General features: G+C 35.9%; 1 protein-coding gene across 1 annotated transcript in view; it reads left to right on the forward strand.

Annotated features, from left to right (window-relative positions):
* The window catches only part of LEMD3 (LEM domain containing 3), a 72,900-nt gene that overhangs the window by 19,257 nt on the left and 37,143 nt on the right, over positions 1-16,500 (forward strand). The window lies entirely within an intron of this gene.

A 16,500-nucleotide genomic window follows, 5' to 3' on the forward strand; every position in this document is an offset into this window, starting at 1 on the left:
TGCTCAGCTTTCTTTATAGTCCAACTCTCACATTCATACATGACTACTGGAAAAACCATAGCCTTGACTAGACAGACCTTTGTTGGCAAAGTAATGTCTCTCCTTTTTAATATGTTGTCTAGGTTGTCATAACTTACCTTCAGTATTGGTATAAGTTTTAGGTCCTTAGAATATGAACATGTTCCGTGGGAGTTGCATTAGGAGACAGCAAGTTTATTTTTGGCTTTTTGTATTTTCTTTTCTGTCTCTTAATTCCTGTTCTTATGCTGGCCTAAGTTTCTTGCTATTCTGCTATAATCTTGGTTAAACATCTAAGTGCTCAGTACTTCAGATTTTTTTCTTTCTTTTTTTAAATTGAGATATAATTGACTTAGTGTATTAGTTTAAGGTATGCTTTTAATACATAATGATTTGATGTATGTATGTTTTGTGAAGTGATAATCACTAAGTTTAGTTAACATCCATCACCATATATAGTTACAGTTTTTTCCTTGTAGTGAGAACTTTTAGGAGTTACTATCTTAGCAGCTTTCAGTATACAGTGCAGTATTATTAACTATAGTCACCACACTGTCCATGACATCCCCAGGACTTATAACTGGAAATTTGTACCTTCTGACCACCTTCACCCATTTCCCCCACTGCCCTACCCCCCGCCTCTGGTTGCCACCAGTCTGTTCAGTGTCTATACATTTTGTTTGTTTGTTTAGATTCCACATACAAGTGAGATCATATAGAATTTGTCTTTGTTTGATTGATTTCATGTAGCATAATGCCCTGTAATAAATAGTAGGTCTAGTTATTGGGTGTTTGGCAAGTATAAACATAAATGTTTACACTTAAGCATTTAAATCTTAAGCAGTTTGTTTACATATTTTGACAAATGAAGAATTTGTAATGGAGGACTAGGCTAATCACTTAGTCCAAGATTGCAGGTCAGAGAGAGGAGTTAGGGAGTTAGGTTGTTGGTTGAACTGTGGCAGTATGAATTGAAAGCTCACCCCCCTAACTATTTTACTGTGTTGCATTTCTCTCACATTCCCTCTTTCATTTTTAACAAATTGCAACTCTGATTTTCTGAGTTCAGACTTTCAGCTAAATGATAAGAGAAATTCATTTGATTGAATTAATTCACAATATTATAGAATTCTGATAATAAAAATATGATTTTGATAAAACTTGATAATGTGATGATCTTTAGTGAGAATTGAGCCAGTATGGAATCAGAACTTAATCATGATTCTCTAAATCATCCTTCATTTTTATATGTGTTGTAGTTGGGTTGCCTCCATTTTTCAGTCAGAAGTTAGCTCAGTAGTTCTCAACTTAATGGGCCGAGAACATTTGGGAATACCACTCATTACAAGGTATTGTCTGATGACCTAACAGATGATTTGCCCTTCTCATATTGTGCTGTTATTTTTAACTGTGTATCAATACTACCATGATTAGAATATAAAAAATTACATATTCATGATAGAATTTTGTCTTATTTTCTTAGTGTGTGAATACTAAAAATACTACCTTGGGGATCTGAATATCTTGATGTAAACGAAATCCTTTTACTTGTAAAGAAACATTGCTTAAAACATGCTATAAGGAAATTATATACACTGGTTATATTTTAGAATTTGTTTTCAAGGCAACCATAGTGAATAATGGGAAATCAGTTGTAATATTTGAATGAATGACTAGCTTGCCAACCTTCAACTGGTAAAATCCCTTTAATCTTCTCAGAGGTGATTCTGCTTTAAATACAAGATCTTTATTAACCCAGATTTTCTCTCTGATTAGCGAAATTTGGGGCATTTAGTATAAAATTCAGGTAAGGGGGTTTTGGGCAGAAAGCCTTGCCTTGGGGGTCTTCTATTTTGTCTCTTTCTAATTTAAGAGTTTCTGAGGACTGTAATTTCTTCCCAGTAGCTCCAGGGCAGAGACAAGTGAGGAATGGAGTAATGGTGTATTGTGTTATTTTGTAAACTGAGTGCTGTCTATTTTTTTTTTTTATTTCATACTGGGATTGGGAAAAAAATGAAAAAGCTAAGATTTATTAATCTCTTTTCTCCCCACATTGCTAAGCATAATCAGAAACCATCCCATTTTATGTTAGTTTGCTAGATAGAGTCTCAAAGAGGGTGACCTGCCAAAGGTCCCAAGTCATAAATTTTGGAGCGAGTATTCTTTGCTCCAGAGATTTTTCTTTTTCATTTTACCTCACTGCCTTTCAGTGTGAAGAGTTATTTTTCATTCATCTAAATGACATGATTTCAGAAGTAAGCATTACTTGAGGAAGTTTTTATTTAAATTATGAAAATTTAATTTGTAATTTTAGATTAAAAAATTATTTTTGGCTGCACTGGATTGCTTTGTGTGGGTTTCCTCTAGTTGCAACAGGTGGGGGCTGGTCTTAATTGCGGCTCATGGGCTTCTCACTGCAGTGCCTTCTCATTGCAGAGCACTGGCTCTAGAGCACACAGGCTCAGTAGTTGCGGCACACAGACTCAGTAGTTGGCACCTCCCAGGCTCTAGAGCACAGGCTCAGTAGTTGTGATGCATGGGCTTAGTTGCTCCTTGGCATGTGGAATCCTCCCAGAGCAGGGATCAAACCCCTGTGTCCCCCTGCACTGGTAGGTGGACTCTCATCCTCTGCCACCAAAGAAGTCCTGTAATTTGAATTTAAAAATGTTAGTAGGTTGAAATTAATATATTAAAGTTATAAACTATATTAATATTGTGTCACCCAAGAAGGAAAAAGAATAAAGATACCACCCAATTACTTTGAAAATATTTAGTACCTTTATAAGAAAATTCTGTAATATTTGAGCTAGAAAATGAGAGAAATAGAATGATTTAGGGTCATTGCCTAAATTTTATTGTAGGCAGAATATCAGTCCACATACATTTAAAGAAATAGTGGTACAGCATTCTGTTGGGTTTGTTTCAATCAGTTCAGTCACTCAGTCATGTCTGACTCATTGCAACCCCATGGACTGCAGCACACCAGGCTTCTCTGTCCATCAGTAACTCCCGGAGCTTGCTCAAACTCATGTCCATTGAGTTGGTGATGCTATCCAACCATCTCATCCTCTATTGTCCCCTTCTCCTCCTGCCTTCAGTCTTTCCCAGCAGCAGGGTCTTTTCCAATGGGTCATTTCTTCACTTCAGGTGGCCAAAGTATTGGAGCTTCAGCTTCAGCATCAGTCCTTCCAATGAATATTCAGTCAGGATTGATTTCCTTTAGGATTGACTAGTTTAATCCCCTTGCAGTCCAAGGGACTCTCAACAGTCTTCTCCAGCACCGCAGTTCAAAAGCATCAATTCTTCAGCCTCAGCTTTCTTTATGGCTCAGCTCTCACATCATTCATGACTACTGGAAAAACCATAGCTTTGACTAGATGGACCTTTGTTGGCAAAGTAATGTGTCTCTTTTTTTGTGGGGAGGGCGTTAGTTTAGATTGCTTATTTAATTTTATTTATTTTAAGCAAATACCTCCTTTCTTTAAAATTCTTTTTTGGTAATTTTGTAATGGATTTTGTAAATATATGGTGATATGGATTTTGATGTTTTAAAGCAAGATTAAAGCTTGTAGAGTATACATTTGTGGGGGGTGAGAAACAACTTAAAATAGTAAATCAAATTTCTGGCAAGTCAGTTTGCTAACTAGAACAGACATAACATGAATGTAAATGTATGTGTAATCTTGTGCTTTAATTTATAAGACTTTTTTTCCTACCAGTTTATTACAGATTTGTTGCCATACTTTTTTGGGGAGGGGGCCTATTTTTATTAATAAATTTTGATTCTAAGGGAAGGAATTTTCCACTGAATGAATAAAAGTAGATGAAAAAAGTCAACATTTTTGTCTTATACAATCACCTTAGAGTTTAAAGGACTTAGAAGTCACTGGCTGCTTTGGACAGTGGGATTTGGGAGAAGATGTTTTAGTTCGTCTCTCAAGAGTCTTAAACTGGAGGTTTACTCAGGGTGTCTGTGGACTTGGACTGTAAAGACTTTAGGAATTAATTCAGGTCAAGATACTCTGGGACTGTACTGCATGCAGTTATTTCACTTACTTCTTAAAACAATCCTGAGAGCCAGGTGGTGGCTTTAATCATTTAATCATTCCCTTTAGATTAAGAAACTGAGGCTTAGGGAGGTTAAGAAACTTGTCTAAAGTTAGTAAGTAGTAGAACCAAGATTTTAGTACAGAGAATCTGACTTCTGGCATGGGATCTTTGTCCTTGTACAGTACTGTCTACCTGGATTTCATTTGAAACTATCTTCACCAGCTCCCCCTCCCCCAAAAGTTTTATATTCTACTAGACCAGGAGTTCTTAACCCCCTCTGGTCTCTGAACCTTAAAGAAGCCATAAGTGGATTCCAGGTAAACTCCTTGAAATTAGATGCAAATTTTGAATGTGTATTCATTTTTCTCGGGATAGGGTCCATAGATTTTGGCAATTTCTCAAGGGTCTCTGATCCTCCAAAGTAGTGAGAATCACTGCACTGTAAGCTGCTCTGAGGAAGGTACTATGAGTTTTCATCTTTGTATTCCTTAGCATCTGGTTTTTTGATTGCTCAAAAATATTCATTGAAGAGAATTTAACAAATAAGAGATCGTATGTGGGGAAGTAAGCTTAGAATTGGTCATAATTTGGTAATTTTAAGATACCTTGAAATGTTTACTAAATGAGTATGAGAGCATTAGTTTTATTTTCTTCTTTCAGAAAATTGTTTTGTTACTGACAAGTTTGAATTTTCAGCTCTAGTATATAGTAGCCCTATGAAGTTAGGTTTTTTGAAGTCAGAGCTTAAATTAGCAAAATTTAAGTGTGTTCAGAAATGCCATTGAAAAGTCCTCTAGATCTAGAGGCTGCTATGTGGTTTCTCTAAAAGGCCAGTTTTGTGTTTTTTGTTTTTTTCATCCAGTGTAGGAATGAACTGTTTTAGTACTTGGTGGAGCTCTAAGGTCCATGATGCTGCTAAGTCACTTCAGTCATGTCTGACTCTGTGCGACCCCATAGACGGCAGCCCACCAGGCTTCCCCGTCCCTGGGATTCTCCAGGCAAGAACACTGGAGTGGGTTGCCATTTCCTTCTCCAAGGCATGAAAGTGAAAAGGGAAAGGGAAGTCGCTTAGTCGTGTCCGACCCTCAGGGACCCCATGGACTGCAGCCTTCCAGGCTCATCCGTCCGTGGGATTTTCCAGGCCATAGTACATCTTTAAACATTAAAATCGTACTCTGTGCTTAAAGTATTCCTAGTTATGAGAGCCACATGGAAACTGAGAGCAGCTGAGGGAATGGCAGTGTCATATCTCCCATCTTAGGCTTTGTCTAGAGCACATGTGTTTTGACTGTATCAGGGTAGATTGGTTGTTGGGAATTGCATGCTTTAATTTTTTTCTAAGTGATTGTTCATGTTCACACATATTTATTTGTATTCTCTCTCTACTACAAGTAGGAGTTAAAAGTAGACATTAGGTGAAAATCTGATGATTCCAGCAAATGTTGTACTTTCCGTTCATTGTGTTCAAGCATGAGTTTTACTCTCAAGGTTTCATATATTTTTACCAACAAAAAAGTTTTTACCACGTCAAAACTGCTTACATTTTGTTTTATTGAATGTTTTTCTTTTTTTGATCTAATGATGACATATTTAAATTCCTCTATTTGCCAAATGACTTCAATTTCATCTGCTTTCTTCCAGAGCTAAAAGGCAAGATGTAACATTTGAGCACATTGCTCATAAAGTCGGTGTTGAGGGGTTTGGGTTTTTTTTTTTTTTTTTTTTTCTGTTAGTTCCAAATTCAGTTTATATGTTAGTTTTGGTCATGCTTTAATCTCTGTGCTTTGTCTTTGCATATAATGCCCCTTTCCGTTGTCTCTGTTTAATGCATGGAATAAGAACTATTTTTTGTTTTTTTTTTCAGTTTTACTCACTTTCTCATTGCACTGCAGCTTTTCTCTCTCCAGCTTTCTTGTTTGAATAATGTCTCCTTGCTGCTCAAAACTAACCATGCATTGTGACTGAGAATGTTACTAAGTAGAAGGAAAGTGTTAGTCGCTCAGTGTCCAGCTCTGCAACACCATGGACTGTAGACCAGCAGGCTCCTCTGTCCATGGGATTCTCCAGGCAGGAATACTGGCATGGGTTGCCATTTCCTTCTCCCCGGGATCTTCCCAACCCAGGGATCGAACTTGGGTCTCCCACATTGCAGGCAGATTCTGTACTGAGTCACAAGGGAAACCCTAAGTAGAAGGAAAATCTCATGAATTTAGTTGTATGGGAAATGCATGTTGTTTTATTGCATTGTGCTGGGGATGGGTTGTACAGTGTATCACAGATTCCTTTGGGATTTCTAAATTCTCTTTTAGCAATATTCTTTTAGAACAGCCTATTTATAATTCAGTTTCTATTCTTGGCAACATAAACCTTGAGGAAGTGTTATAGCCAGTCCCTAGTGTATAACAGTTAATGTTTAAAATCTCTTAATACAGTGAGCTGTCACCGTGTTTAATAAATCACAGTATTGTATTAACATAAATTCCTTGGGTGCCAAGATATCTGTTGCACAGATGCTTGCTATTATTTATAGGTTTGTTTCTAACCTTTGTAGGTTGACTTTTATTTTTCTTTTCATTTGTCACCATTCAGTAGCATAAATCTTTAACGGGCATATATGCAAAATAGTTTTCAGGAAGAGACTTTGAAAGTACTGAAAAAGCAGATCACTCAAAACTTTTGGACCTTAAGCAGTATAGTAAGATAAAGTTCCATAATTTAAATAGATATATTGTCTTTATTTGAATGTGTTCTTATATGGCCTTTCTTCCCAACATTGGGTAAACTACAGAAGTGTCTTTATCTGACAAAACTAGATGGTGGCAGTAGCCTGATCGTTTCTCTTTGGTTTTGAACCTCTAAGACCCGGTGTTGGGGTGGGGAAAAATTCATTTGTTTGTATTTTATTTTAGAGTAAGCTGTTGTATTTTATTTTAGAGTAAGCAATTTTCTGTAAGTCTGAGTCTTCTTTTATATTAAACATTTTTTGAGTGGGAACTTCAATTTTATTTGCTAGTCAGATTCAGTAATCAGTAACTTAGATATTCTTCTTTAAGTTATGGATACTCTATTAAGATATCAGAATTAATTTTTAGAAGGAAGGTGTAATGTTTTGATGTGCTAGTGATCTAATTTTCTAATTTGTAATTATTTTAGATAAATGAAGCCAGTTTTGTAAAATCATTGGTAGATGAACTACCTCCAGCTCAGGAGGTTAATGTATTAGAAAATAGTTTTGAATATTTGTAAACATCTACTTTTTAAAAGTTGCTAGACAAAAAGTCCTACATTTTGCTACTTCTTATATGCCAAGTTTCTCACACTATTTTAGTAAAATAGGATAAAATCTTACCTGTAAATGTAAATTATATGAATTTTTAAAAACAAGACTATAGTAGCCAGGTCTTTCTAAAACAAAACAAAAAAACTCTTACATTCCAGTAACTCTTCTAGCTTTTTGCATAAGAGGAACTTTTCAGTTTTCAATTTGTTAACAATTTAGACTAACTTGGAAGAAGGAAAAAAAATTTTTTTGTACAATAAGCTGCAACTATTACAATTGGGGTTTTAACCTAATGTATCTAGGAATTGAAGTGGTCTTTTACCAGTTTTCTGGTAGGATTTTAGCAACATTAATGAATGGGGCTTTCCTGGTGGCTCAGTGGTAAAGAATCTGCCTGCCAGTGCAGAAGATGGGAGTTCCATCTTTGGGTAGGGAAGATCTCCTGGAGAAGGAAATGCCTGCCCACTCCAGTATTCTTGCCTGGAGAATCCCATGGACAGAGGATCCTGGTGGGCTACAGTCCACAGGGTTTTGAAAGAGCTGGACATGACTTAGCGACTAAACCACCACCACCATTAACAAATACTTATTGTTTTGTTTTTTATACTTTTTCTCCCCTAGTATTTTTTTTTATGAAACATTTCAAACAGGAAATTGAAAGATTGTGCTGTGAGCACTGTAGATACTACAGTTCACATTTTCTGTATTTGCTTTACTATGTATCTTATTCATCATTCACCGTTCTTTTTTAAAAATATGTCTAAGTAAATTGAAGATATTAGAATATTCCACCCTTACATACTTCATGAATGTTAGTAATTAAGAGTGAGGTTCTTTTTCTTTTTAGGTAAAATTTGCATGTAGTCAAATGCACAAATCTTTAATGTACCATCAGATGAGTTTCAAGGAACACATATAGCCATGTAACACAAACCCCTGAGATATAGAACATTACCTTCACCTCTTCTTCCTCCTGCCCAGTCAGTACACTGTCACTGTTCTGTTGTTTTCACCATAGATTTATTTTGCTTATTCTAAAACTTCATATAAGTGGATTCATAGAATACTCTTTTGTGAGACTTTTTCACTCAGCATGATCTTTTTGAGGTACATTAATGTTGCATTTTCTAGTAGTTCACTCCATTTTATTACTTTTGGTTTATTTTGAAACCTCGGGTGTACTTTACACAGAAATTATTTGTCCTTTCCTGAATTCTTAAAGCACACTATACTAAATTCTAAGGTACTTGTTATATCATAGATTCTCATTTATCTTCACTACTACGGAAGCAACATGTTTTCATAGCATGGTGTGTAAAATATGCCCCACTAATACTTGTTGAAGGGTATATAGTTAAAAGTCTTTCTTACTGCTTTTGTTACAGAGATCCCAAACTTGAGTTACAATTATAATGCTTAGATGACTGGAGAAGGAAAAGGCCACCCACTCCAGTCTTCTTGTCTGGAGAAGCGCATGGACAGAGGAGCCCGGTGGGCTCCAGTCCATGGGGTCCCAAAGAGTCAAGAGACAACTGCAGGACTAACACTAGTGCTTGGATGAAGATTAAATAAAATTTTAATTACAGTCTGTTGTCAATTTTTTCCAAGGGAGTCTTCATTTTTTATGGTGAGCAAATGTGAGACTTTCAAATGACCATAAGTTTGAAAGAGACCATAATGATTCTTAGCATATAGGGGTGAAGAGTGGGAATCAATCAAATAATAAGACTATTGCCAATTTAATTTTGACTTTGACCTTTTATTTCTCTGAATACATTGTTTCAGTTTTCATTATATTCTTGGTACTTTGATAATCACATTTAAAGCCCTTTTTATTTTATAGAGTCACTGTGTACATTTCTTATTCTTTAAGAAAACTTATTTGGAAGTAGCACAGGATCATTGGCCTCTCAGAACAGGGCAAGTGAAAAGTTGGGAGTCTTGTATAAGATATGATAAGTGGAGAAGCATCTGTGTTTTTGCCGTTCTCGTTTCTTTCACTGATTAGCCCAATCTAGGTCTGTACCTCTGTAAATCCAGATAGATAGGTAGGCTTACTATGGAAAGGTTATTTATGAGTAGAACATGGTGATACAAGAGTTTGCCTTAGGCAAATTTTATAGTAGACAGTTCTTGTCCATAAAATTCTGCCTATTGTGATTGCAGATTGAATCTCAATATTCACAGTAATTTACTAAGTACATTTGAAGTGGGCTGTTCCTGAGCTTTAAAATGTCCGTATATTTAATGGAGCCATGGAATAATAGGTGAGCTCTCAGAGAACAAATGGGCAGCAGTGCCGTGTTGTGAAAGAATGCACTGCCTTGTTCACCATGTCCATTTTTAGATCAGTCTGGCTGGCAGTGAAATGTAGAAGTGCTTGCCACACAGGTGCAGTGTTCTGCAGCTGTTGGAAACATTTGCCCTCCCACCCACCCCCCACTCCCGCACTCCCCCACTTCTTCACATATAATTATGCTCTGTTTAAACCGTTAATGCTAGAAGATGGGATTTGAGAGTTTGAATGTCTGTTTATAACTAGGTACAGCTCAGAGAGATAATTGGTCATTTAAGCAGCTGAATTTAATTGTCTAGATGACTTGACGTTTCCAAAAACTAAAAACCTAGCCTTAAGGTCAGAGTTTTAGAATTACAAGAGACTGCCTTTACCTTTGAAAGAGCATGTCTGCAGAGTTACTGACCTCCAGACTGAACTTCTTGAAGACAGAGCTTATATATATATTTTCATTTTTTAATCTGTTGCAACAAGCATAATGCCTGGCACCTAGTAGGCACTTGATATATGTTTGTGAGAGTCTTAGATTAGCAGATGAAGCCAAAATATTATTTAGATGTGGTATGGTTCTAAATCAGAAAATTATGATTTTTTTTTTTAAGCAGATGCCTCATGGTAAGTTATAGCAGCCTTGAGAACAAAGTGCTGCGGCAGCAGAAAGAAGGGGAATGGTCAGTGCTGCCCATGGTGGTTGTCGAATACTTTTACGTTTTGATATATCGTGGAAAATCTTTTCCTAGACTACAGTTTAGAGAACTTGGTTTTGAAGAGTTTTTATCATCTTAAGAGACATCAGTGTATTTTCTCTAAAGCAGTGTCTTTTCCTTCTTATCCCCATTTTAGGCAATTTTCATGCATTACGTAAGGAGATTAAAGTTTAATGATTCCAAATCTGAAAGTTCTAGAGAAGAATGTTTTCCGTAAACTGACTAGAACAAATATTTTCTTTTCTGTAGTTGCCTTTTATTTTCTGAAAAGAAAGTAGGCTTTGGAGTCAGGCTTAGGTTTGAATCCTAGCTCTTTAAACAGCATTTACCTGAAGGAAGCAATTTAACCTAATCATGCATCAGTTTCTCTGTCCATAAAATAGGGGTAATACCTGCTGTAAAATAGTGGTATAAGGAGAAATAAGCTACTTCCTAAAAGCGTGGCATCAATATTCCTGGAACATATTAAGAATTTAAGAAATATTACTTCCTTTTTATTCGAAGGAGAATCTTGTGGAGAGCAGGATTGTAGTACTTCTCTAGCATTAGGGAAACTGTTGTAGGAGGCTGCACTATGCCTTCAGGCTTCTGTTCTTTCGGCATTTATTAGTACACAATATCTGCAAGGCAGGTTGAGATTTTGCAGTCTTGTTGGTGGAGGAAACAAAAAACTGATAGTTAAATTATAATATAAGATAGTAGGGATATTGAGAGTAAATACGTAGAGGTTCTGAGAAGAGGAAAGTCCCGATAAACTGCAGTTGTTAGGCATCCTTCATGACTGTAGGAGAGCTGCAAACTGGACCTTAAAGACAGAATGAAGGAGCAGGAAAAACATTGAGAGGATCAGAAGGATAAAAAGTGCAGAGCCTTTCTGGCAGAAATTTTTTTCCACCTTTACTCAGATATAATTGACATACAACTTTGTGTAAGTTTAAGGTATGCAGGTATGTCAATTTGGTAAATTTATATATTGCAAAATTATTACCACCTTAGCATTAGCCACCACGTCCGACCTGTCACAGAATTGTATCATTTCTTTTTTGTGGTGAGAACATTTAATATCTATTGCTCTTGGCAGCCTGCAAGTTTTTTTAACAATATTGTTAGCTATAATCACTGTGCTGAACATTAAATTCCCAGAATTTGCCAGTCTTGCAACTAGAAGTTTACCCTTTGATCCGTATTTCCCCCATTACCCCCACTGCCCATCCCCTGGTAAGCACCACTCTACTCTCTGGTTCTCTGAGTTTGGCTTTTTTAGATTCCACAGATAAGTTATATCATATTGTATTTGTCTTTCTCCGTCTGAATTATTTCACTTAGCACAATGCCCTTAAGGTCCATCTATATTATTGCAAATGGCAGAATTTCCTTCTTTCTCATAATACTCCATTTGTACATATGTACTGCATCATCTTTATCCATTCACCCAATGACAGGTTGTTCCCATATCTTGGCTATTACAAATAATGCTGTGATGAATATAGGGGTGCAGATCTCTCCTTGAGATCATGTTTTCATTTCTTTTGGATGTATACCTCATAGATTTGCTGGATCATATGGTAGCTCTGTTTTTAATTTTTTGAGGAACTTCTATACTGTTTTCCACAGTGACTGTACCAATTTACATTCCTACCAACAGTGTATAAATCTTCCCTTTTCTCCCCATTCTCACCAAATTTACCTCATCTATTTAAGGATAGCCATTTTAACAGGTGTGAGGTGATATCTCACTGTGGTTTTGATTTCCAATTCCCTAATGGTTAGTGATGTCGAACACCTTTTCATATACCTCTTGGCCATTTGTATGTCATCTTTAGAAAAATGTCTGTTCAGTTCTTTCTGGCAGAATATTTTTATATGGCTGGTAATAGTAGTTTCAACTATTTAGAACACAAAAATGCTGGGGCTGACTGAAACTGTCTGTGCTGATGTAGAGGAAGCAGGAGGAAAGTACCCTGAATGTATTATTTCAAGAGAGTGACCTGTCACTTATTACATGTGTCTTTCTTTTAAAGCATAAGCCAGGTAGCATGCTTCCTATTCTTGGAGATTTCTTGCTCAGATTAATAGATAAAAAATCTTCAAAATCCTGTATTATCTTACCTATTAATTCCCTTAAATAATCTTTGACTTCATTTTTTGCTATTTGCTCTCTCATCCACACAGCTCTATTTCCAGGAGTAATATGACTGACATGCTACCACTTCACAGCCTGCGGACTTCTTTCTGTCTGTAAAACTCTTCCTTCAGGTATCCATGTGGCTTGTTCCCTCAGCTCTCTCGGGTTTCTACTCCAGTGCAATCTGAGGAAAGAGGAGAAAAGGGAACTCTTGTACCCTGTTGGTGGGAATGTAAAAATTGGTGCAGGCATTAGGGAAAACAGTATAGAAGTTCCCTCACATGTCAAGTGCCATTCCTACTGTTTTATTTCCAAAGCACTTAGAACCATTTGACATGTATTGTAAAAAGTGCATTTGCTCATTGTCTCTTCTAATCCTTCTAAAATATAGACTCCTTGAGGGCAGATACATTTTTTTTTTTATTCACTGCCACACTACCAGTGCCTAGCGCAAACTAGACAGGAAATACTTATTAAATGAATAAACTTTTTCTTTCTTTCTGAGTTGTAAAAGAACTTTGGTCACCGTAGACTTTTCTTTACTTTAGTACCATTGAATGACCAAAACAAGGCCTTCCTGAGGAAAGCATCAGTTCATTTGGTTAACATTAAACATGTACTTTGCAAATAGAGACATGCCTCAGAGATACTGTGGGTTAGGTTCCAGACTTACTGTAATAAAGTGAATATTGCAATAAGGGGAGTCACAGGAAATTTTTGTTTCCCAGTGCCTATAAGAGTTACACTTAAACTATACTGTCTAAAAAATGTGTAATAGCATTATGTCTAAAAAAAACCCTACATTTGTAATATACTTCATTTTTTCCCCTTTTTTATCTGAGAATTCATAATGATTGACAAATTTGATCTCACCCTAAGAAAATGGAAAAGGTTTACACTTGTTTAGAAAGGGTCAGTAAAACTAGTAACATTTTTGAAATTTATGTGAGAGAAAGAGGTTTAGAGAAGGGGAGTCAACAGTATGTCTTATAAGTAAGTAGGAAAGTATCACAAGATTTGAATTAGTTCCTTGAAGCAAAATGTGATGGGAAATGATTGAACGATTTTGAAGAGTCTTTAGTATAATTAAAGACATATTTTTAGGACTTTGATTTTTGCTAGGACAGTCAGAAGAAGAGAAGTCAAAATTTTAAGGACATTTATAAAGAAAAGTTTGATGTATTTGAGGTTTGAAATAATCTGAACAAGAAAAATGAAGGAAAAATGGCCGCAACAGGAGAATTTGAGAAAAAGCAGAAATGAGACGCTGTTTGGGATGTAGGGAATATAGGAGGACAGTGTTTGAAATACCAACTTGTTATTGTCATTGCTTTAGGGTAAGCGATAAGAGGGCTTCCCTAGTGGCTGAGTGGTAAAGAATCCACCTGACAATGCAGGTGATGCAGGTTCGATCCCTGGATCAGGAAGATCCCCTAGAGAAGGAAATAGCAACTCACTCTAGTATTCTTGCTTGGAAAATCCCATGGACAGAGGAACCTGAAGGGCTTACAGTCCAGAGTCATAAAGAGTCGGACATGACTAAGTGAGTAAACAACACCAACAAAGCAATAACTACAATTTACTCTCAGTTTCCATCCTTAGAAAAGAGGCTAGAAAGTGAGGTGACAGTTGTGTTTTTTTGTTTTTTTGTGTTTTTTTGCTGTGAATTGCTTTTGGAATATGGTTTCTTCTCTACAGTGGCCTAATTAGCAGGGGAGGGAGGAATGTTTTCACTAGGGATAACAGGATGTTTTTTATCCTTCTATGATCATAGGTAATGTGGGTGAGAGAAAAAGTACTGATGTAGTTTCAGAAATACTGAAATGATTTGGGGGAATAAAACTTAGATGCATAGAAATGCTTTTGCTTTGTTAAAACTGCTGTTTTTAAATGGAGTTTCCTTTCGAATCTTAACCTCAAGACTGTGTTTACTTTTGTTTGTTAATTTAGTAGGTCTGTCTGTTGACTTAGTATGTGACAGTTTTCACGGAAGTCAGGGAACATTTTGCTTTTTTTTAGCAGTGGGTGTGTATATATTGTTGGCCTTTTAGATATGTTATACTTGAGCTAGCCAAGTGTGCTAGATAAGAGGCCGAAACCTAGAAAGAAACAACTGGCAGAGCAGTGTTTTTCAACAGAATTACTGTTCTGCTCTTTGGCTTTCTCATTGTCATTCTATACATCTCCCTTCCCAGTTGCTCAGACGTACCCTTTTCCAGCTTCCTGCAAAATTTAACGCTTCTGCTTCTATGTTAACACACAGCATTGAATAAAGAAGGGCAGATTTAGCCTAGACAGCTCAAACAGCACTTTTCAAGCACTAACTGTTTGCTCAATACTATGCTTGACTCTGAGCATACAAACCTGAATACACATGATCCCTTGTGAGAAAGTCACAGCAGAGCAATCTAGTGGGAGAATGTCCACAATCTACAGTAATATTTTCATAGAGATACTTGAAGAGCTATTTTCCATTTAGTAATCTTGACAAAAACAAATGCATAAACAGTCAGAAAGTGGTCCTCTCATGGCTTTTCTTCATAAATATTAAAGTCTTTAAATATTTTAGAATTGCATGTTTTAATGTTTTTTAGAATTTCTTTTCAGTTCAGTTCAGTCGCTCAGTCGTGTCTGATTCTTTGCGACCCCATATAGACAGCAAAGAAAATACTTGTTTTTTTAGAATCATTTGACCAATTTAAGTAGATTGACAGAGCATTTTTGGTAGTATATTGAACTAAATATGGCTTTATTTTAAATTATTTAAATTTTACATTAATAAAAATTAGTGTATTAAAAAGGATCTTTTCAGTCCAAGCATGTTCTGATTCTTAACATTTTATTTAATCTTTAAGTTTTATTCTCCTTCCTATTTTCCTATTGAGTACTTTTGATTTTTTGTTTTTAAAAAATTTTTCTTGGCATGAAAACCTTATTGCTTTATAGAAAAATGCTGTCTGAAAATTCATTATCAAATCCTTTTAAGATGATAGCAGAATATGTTTCTCCCCCTTTTTTAAATTGTATTTTTTTATTTAAACTGGTCTCACACATGAACTTTCTTAGAATCGAGTAGTTCCTGGTTCCTATGGGACTTCCTGTTTTCTCAAATAAAAATAGAAAAGCACCTCAGAAAGGAAACCTGGTCAGTGTGAACAGCTTTGTAGGCTCAGTTAGTCTTAGTTGTGTCCTAACTTACAGAGATCCAGGTATCTGAAAGCTTTGAATATTTTTGCATATAATTTTAAAGTAGAGGGTAAGGAGGAGATTCTAAATAATAACTAGAAAAGTGCTATATAATATTCAGCCATAAACTTGTTTGAATCTTTTGGGGAAGGATGGATATAGGGAGGTTAAATGGAAAATGGTAAATCCTTTCTTTATAATATTTATTAGAAAAAAGTTGTTTAATATTGAGACCTAATTCTTAGCTATTTTGATGTGTGTGTATGTTTCTTGACACTTTTCCAGATGTTAGCAAGGACTAGGCAGGTTTGTCTTTTAATCATTGGAAGTAAGAATTCTAAATGAATTACTCAGTTTTAAAGCATCTTGCATATTTCCTCTAGTAGTAACTGACTTTTATATTTTGAAGAGAAACCAAGTTAAGGAGCCGAAATAAAGTCACTAATAGTAATGATCATAGGTAACATGTTAAGTGTTTGACACTGTATCAAGCATTTTATATGATTTATCTCATTTAATCCTAACAACTGTATAAAGTAGGTGTCATTACATCCTTCCCTTATAGAAGAGGAAACTACAGCTTAAAGTGGCTAAGTAGATAGTAGTTCAAGGTCACGTTGCTAGCAAGCAATGGAGCTAGGGCTGGAACCAAGTCTGAGACCAGAGCACCTACTCTTAATTATTATAGAGCAAACTACAAAATCATAGTGAGAATGGTAAATATAGTAAGTCTGAAAAATTAGTTCTCTAACCTTTGTTATCATCAATTTGTTTGTATTTTGTTTGCATGTTTACATTCAGTTTTAACAGAGTACATTTTAGCATTTCTCAGGGCTTG

The sequence above is a fragment of the Bubalus kerabau genome, chromosome 1 (assembly GCF_029407905.1).
Source record: "Bubalus kerabau isolate K-KA32 ecotype Philippines breed swamp buffalo chromosome 1, PCC_UOA_SB_1v2, whole genome shotgun sequence".
In the NCBI taxonomy this organism is placed as follows: domain Eukaryota; kingdom Metazoa; phylum Chordata; class Mammalia; order Artiodactyla; family Bovidae; genus Bubalus; species Bubalus kerabau.